Source organism: Canis lupus, chromosome 1 (assembly GCF_048164855.1).
Source record: "Canis lupus baileyi chromosome 1, mCanLup2.hap1, whole genome shotgun sequence".
In the NCBI taxonomy this organism is placed as follows: domain Eukaryota; kingdom Metazoa; phylum Chordata; class Mammalia; order Carnivora; family Canidae; genus Canis; species Canis lupus.
Genome location: NC_132838.1, coordinates 31,863,253 through 31,869,194, shown reverse-complemented (window position 1 = coordinate 31,869,194; position 5,942 = coordinate 31,863,253).

The window sequence follows — 5,942 nt, the reverse complement described above, 5'->3', positions numbered from 1 at the left end:
GGCTGCTGCATGAATCTTAAGAATGAAGCTGACACAGCAGAATGCTGAGCCAAGAAACTAAGATAAATTGAATTTTTATTACATTTTTGGAGCTCCTGGATCAAACCACTCATGACACTAAACAACCCCAAGGCTTTTCCACTACATGAATAAATAAATTTTCTTTTCTGTTTAAGTGAGTTTGAGTTTGGATTCTCTGTTACAATAACAAGATATGAACTGAGGCAAACTTCTTACCTCCAACATTTATTGTAACTCTAAAACAAAAACAAAAATTAGGTGCCAACATAACTACCAAACCAGAAAAGTTCAAATCAACAATGTTATTTTTTGTTTTCAGAAGCTAAACTTCTCCTCCTCAAACACCAAAGACCATGGCATTGACGAATATGTTGTGGATTGTTTTGAGTTCTGCATACCTTTGTGTCCCACACATAAGGTAAGGTGTGTGCTGTGTAACGAATCATCTCTTCATTGCTTTTCTCTTTTTAAACTATTGCAAAACCTTCATTCACAGAGTTTGCTATGACAACATTCATAGCAAACGAATGTTTGGTACAAATGTATGATGTACATAATAAGGCTTTCTTAACTTTCCTTAGTTGCTAAAACAAAGAATATCATTGTGCTTGCTCTTCAAATTATATTGATCTGAAATTAAAGTCTCATTTTATTAAATTACTTAAGGCAAAGTCTTTGATCTATGAAAATGTGTTTCAACTATGAATTGAGAAGAGAAGCTTTGTGTTTTTAACAGGAGACAAATTCAACTCTGGTTGACTGTGGCAGTTTGCTATTGGGACATACCAACTCTCAGTAACTGGACAAGCCTATGATGTCTAGACCTGCTTAATTCATTTTGGGCTCTGTTTCTGCACCTTCCTCTGACTCCCATCTATGTCCCATGTTTCCATTCACTGGTGTGGTCTATTACTTTATTAAGGATTTTAAACTAATCGCACAATTTGTCAGTCTTTTTATCTCCAATTGGATATAAAGCACTCACACTAGTTTTTAATTGGATTACTAGAATCTGTGCATGTACTGCCATTTTTACCTAGGAATGGTGAATTAGTTCACTTATTTTCTACAAAAATCCAGCAAAGATCTCACAGCCACTCTGGCTTATAACAGGAAGCCTATATAAAGACTGCAGTATACCTTGGCTCTTAGGTGGAGGACTGCCTGTGTATCTCACTTTGGGCCCTAGACTGAAGGGACACAGTTAATGGGCATAGTCAGTTTTCATGGCAATCACAGGAATGTGAGACACTGAGCCAAATGACACAAGGACATTTAAGTTTTTGTGCGTGTCATGTTTACTGCCATTCTATTGACTAGAACAAGTTATATGGCACTGTATCAGTAAAGTAGGGGAAACACCCATCCACTCTAATGTGCTATAGGTTTCCATGGCTCAGGAATTGAGGGAAGAAAAGAATTGTGAACAATAATCCAATTGGTACATATGGCTTCACTTTGTATGAACTTTGTCTCTGCTCCTTCAATCCTCTGATCTCAATTTCTATTACTAATATGCCCTCTGGGAGTGAAAGGGCTTTCTATAGCTAGTTTGAATTTTAAAAGAAGAGAATAGTTTCCATAAATCCAGTAGCTGTTATAGCTGAGTTTCCATTTTGGCTCAACATTTGGGTTTGTGGTGTTTTTTTTTTTTCTTTTTAAAGATTTTATTTAAAAAATTTTTTTTATTTATTTATCTGAGAGCTGAGCAGGGAGCCGGATGCAATGCAGGGCTGGATCTCAGAACCCTGGGATCATGACCAGACCCCAAGGTGGATGCCTAACTCACTAAGTCACCTAGGTTCCCCATTTATTGATTTATTATGATAAAATTAATATTTTAAAATATATGAAACTTTAATTTTTATGTTTTCATTCAGTAAAAAATAAAAACCTGCATCATTCTATCATTTGTAACTAGTAAGAGATAAGGGGTTTCATTCACAGTCAGATTTGTAGGACCTAGCATAATTCTGAGTATATAATATATGCTTAATAAATATTTGTTGATTGAAGTACATTGTTTTCTCTTTTAAAAAGATTTTATTTATTTATTCATGAGAGACACTGAGAAAGGCAGAGATATAGGCAGAGGGAGAAGCAGCCTTCCCAGGGGAACCCATGCAGAACTCAACCCCAGGAACCCAGGATCATGCCCTGAGCCGAAGGCAGACACTCAACCACTGAGCCACCCAGGTATCCCAAACTGCATTGTTTACTTATTTACTAATTATTATTATTGATCAACAGATAGGAACTTGTACCTGAATAGATATTTTCTTTTTTAATACAGTAATGTATATATAATCAATATTCCCCAACCTCATTAGTGCCTGTGAACCACTCCAAAAACATATTTACAATGTGATACATTGAAAAGTGATGTTTGTGTTTGCTCTTTCCAGGACCAACACAAATTATTGGTTCCTGTTTCCTTGTTTTAAAAATATCTAGTTACATAACCTTTTGAAATACTAAGAGCCCATAGAAGAATATCTACATGGATAGTTAGAAATATGTACAATATAGGCAAAATCTACTAATTTTCAAGTTTATAAATATCAAACAGTGAAAGTGCCATTTAAAACCTTTAAAAAGCATTTAAAATTAAAATGATGTGTAAAGTAGGTATAAAAAGATTTTCATGCATGAGAAAGGTGGTAAAGGATACATGGTGCTTGAAGGGTTATTTCCTTCTTAGAAAGAAGTAAATTAATTCCCCTAATTGATTTTATGAAAAATGGTTCATAAAACAAAAATAATTAAAAGACAGTTTGCTTTTCATAATATGTCATCTACTTTGGGGAAGAGCAAGACCAAAGTAACAATGCTTTCTTGGGCTTTCTTCAATGATTCTGAGAGTTCAAGCTATTTCCTTTGCTTTCTTACAGGAAACATTTATTAGAGCTTAAATATGCATTAATGTCTCGAGTTATAATCATCTTGCCAGATATGTTTATGGCATAAAGAGAGGAAGGAAACTAATATTCATGAAGTGTCTACTATATGCCTGATAAAGTACTAGAAGCAAAGACTTGTTAAGATGAGAAATATTGTCATTTCAGAAGAAAGGAAACTGGGCTCTGAACATTTTAGTGATGGAGTTTTTTACTCCAAAATCATATTCTTTGGCATGAGCCAAAATCCAAGAAAATGGTCTATTTGATAGTATAGTAAACTGACATGAACTCCACTTGCAAGTTCAATAATTATAGTGTAGTAAAACCAAGTTTTATTTAAAGATAAACAAACAACATCTATGTACATATGTTTTGCAATAGACAAATCATAGTGGTCCAAAGTCCTACAGTGGGTATTCCCCAATGCCACATAAGAGGCCCTAAGGAATGGTTCAAATGTGGATCTATCCACTAGATGTTCCCCAGTCTTGGGCATAAGTTGACATGTTACTCCTCCTGGCTGGAACTTCTCCTTGTGGTTGTCTCTGCAGTGGCTGCAGTGCTGACCTTACCCCTGGCCTCGAAATCCGCTTCCTCTTCTGGTGGTATCGTTTTTCTCATGCTTCTAGACCCATTTTCAGATCTGGTGAAGCCTCTAGACATCGTTCTTTGATAATTCTTGATTTATAGGACTTTCCAAATTCCTTCTAATGCAGACAGGAGTTCTCTTTCATTGAATACTTTTGCTAAGCAAAAGGGTCCTCTTGATTATCAAGCATAAATATTTAGCAAGTGTTTGTTGTCTTTATGATCTGTTTCTAATGTGTCCATTCTGTTTTCAAAGAATTTATCATCTACCTAAAAGCTATCACATAAAAATAAAAGCGCCAAGTGAGAGCTACAGACAAGAATGGTAAGTGCTACGAGACTTTATAGGAGGGAAGAATGAACATGGACTAACGTGGTTCTAAGGGAATTGTGGCTAGAGCTGGCCTTGGAAGCATGAGGTGACCACAGGTCCTCCACTCCTGGGTCTAGCATCATGCTCTCGCTGGCATTAAAGGACACATCAAAGACCTGAGGAACACAATGGGACTGCCATTCTGGAGGAACAAAGGCATCAGCATACTCTTTCTCCTATGCTGAGTCATCTCCCCTTTCCCCCTGCAGAACTTGAATAGGGTTTGCTTTCTTCTTGGTCCATGACTACTCTCAGAGCCTGCGCTTATGAAAAAACACACGCTGGCCCTGCTCTGGGGTCAAGGGGGATTCAGACTTGTGGCTTCTATGTTGTCTAGCCCAACTCACAGAGTAGGAGAAAATTTCAGACAGATATTCTGGGCATAGGAATAACAAAGGTGATCTCCCTCAGAAAAGCTCATGTCATAGCTCTCTAGAGACCCTTATGGGTAGGACGAGGCAGTATAGCAATAAAATGGCTAATGACGCCTGAGTGGCTCAGTCGGTTAAGCATCCGACTCTTGGTTTCTGTTTAGGTCATGATCTCAGGATCGGGAGATTGAGCCCCTCCCCAGTCTCTGTGCTCAGAGGGGAGTCTGCTTGAAGTTTCTCTCCCTCTGCCCCTCACCCATGTGCTCATATATGCGCATGTTCTCACTCTCTCTCTAAAATAATTTTTTTTTAATGGCTAATGGTTCAGATTTGGGGATAAAAATACTGTCCCTAAAATAGTTGTTCTAAGTATTATAACAATAAGAATTGAGATAGGTCCAGAAGGATACTGGATCAGATATTTGATCTTCTATGCTTCTAGGTCCTTCATACATGTTCATGGCAACACCTACCTGGTAGCTCTATTACAATGGCCTAGAGAAGTTACCTTGCTTGCATTTATAAAACTAGTAAGTGACTGATTAAATATTTGTTGGGATGTGAATGTGAGTTCATGGATTACACTAATTTTTATTTAATGCAATTGAAGAATTAACCACTTGAGAGTCAAATGAATAGTTCCACACTGCTCCACTACTCTAATTTGCTAACTTAGCTAATTTTTAATGGGTATGAGAATGGTGATAAACTAATATTACCTCTTCTAAGTAACATATTTTCATTTAAAACTGGCACTAGGGTGGGGTGCTTGCCTGGCTCAGTCTGTTGGGCATGAAACTCTTGATCTTGGGGTTGTAGGTTTGAGCCCTCATTGGGTGAAGAGATTCCTTAAAAATTCACATCATCTCATGGGTAGGGGTTTAGAGAAGGGAGTGGTTGAGCCCACTTATCTGTGTTTGGTTCTGAGAATTGCCCATATTGATTTACTTCATCTACCGTACCCTAACCCCAGAATGAAAAATATTATGTAATTGTTATGTTGTGATAGTTTATCTTAGTAGTAGTGAGGAATGTTTTTAACTTCTTTGGGAAAAAAAGGACTTAAAAGACTGACTCTATTATATATCCATATGTCAGAATTTCATTGATATTGTCCTTTTGAAAAAAGATTTTTTTTTTTTGTTTGAGAGCAAGAGAGAGAAAGGAGGAGAGTGCACATGTGCATGGGGGCGAGAGGCAGAGGGAGAGGGAGAAGCAGGTCCCTCCTGAGCAGGGAGCCCAATGTGGGGCTCAATCCCAGGACCCTGAGATCATGACCTGAGCTGAAGGCTCAGTTCAACCAACTGAGCCACCCAGGTGTCCTGATATTGTTTTTAAATGATAAATTCACTCTCCATTAAAGTGAAAAAAATTTAAATGTTAACTTTACTTAACTATTTCTGTCAGTAAGCTGATTCTGGTAATAAGCTCAGGGAAGCAAAATTCACTTTGCCCATCACATAAAGGAGGTTTGTTAGGCATCCCTAGTGCAATTTGATAAAAACATTTTTTTCTTAGGTCCTTTATAGTCTTTGGGAAAAGAAACTACTAATGCAGAGAGCAATCTATTTTCCCTGATGTGTTACTTCTATCTGTTATAAATATGTTTGTTTGTCTGCAAGTGACTGAAAACCCAAGAAGTTAATAAGGGAAGGATATATTTGCTTCTATGGAGAAGGTATCTGGGGG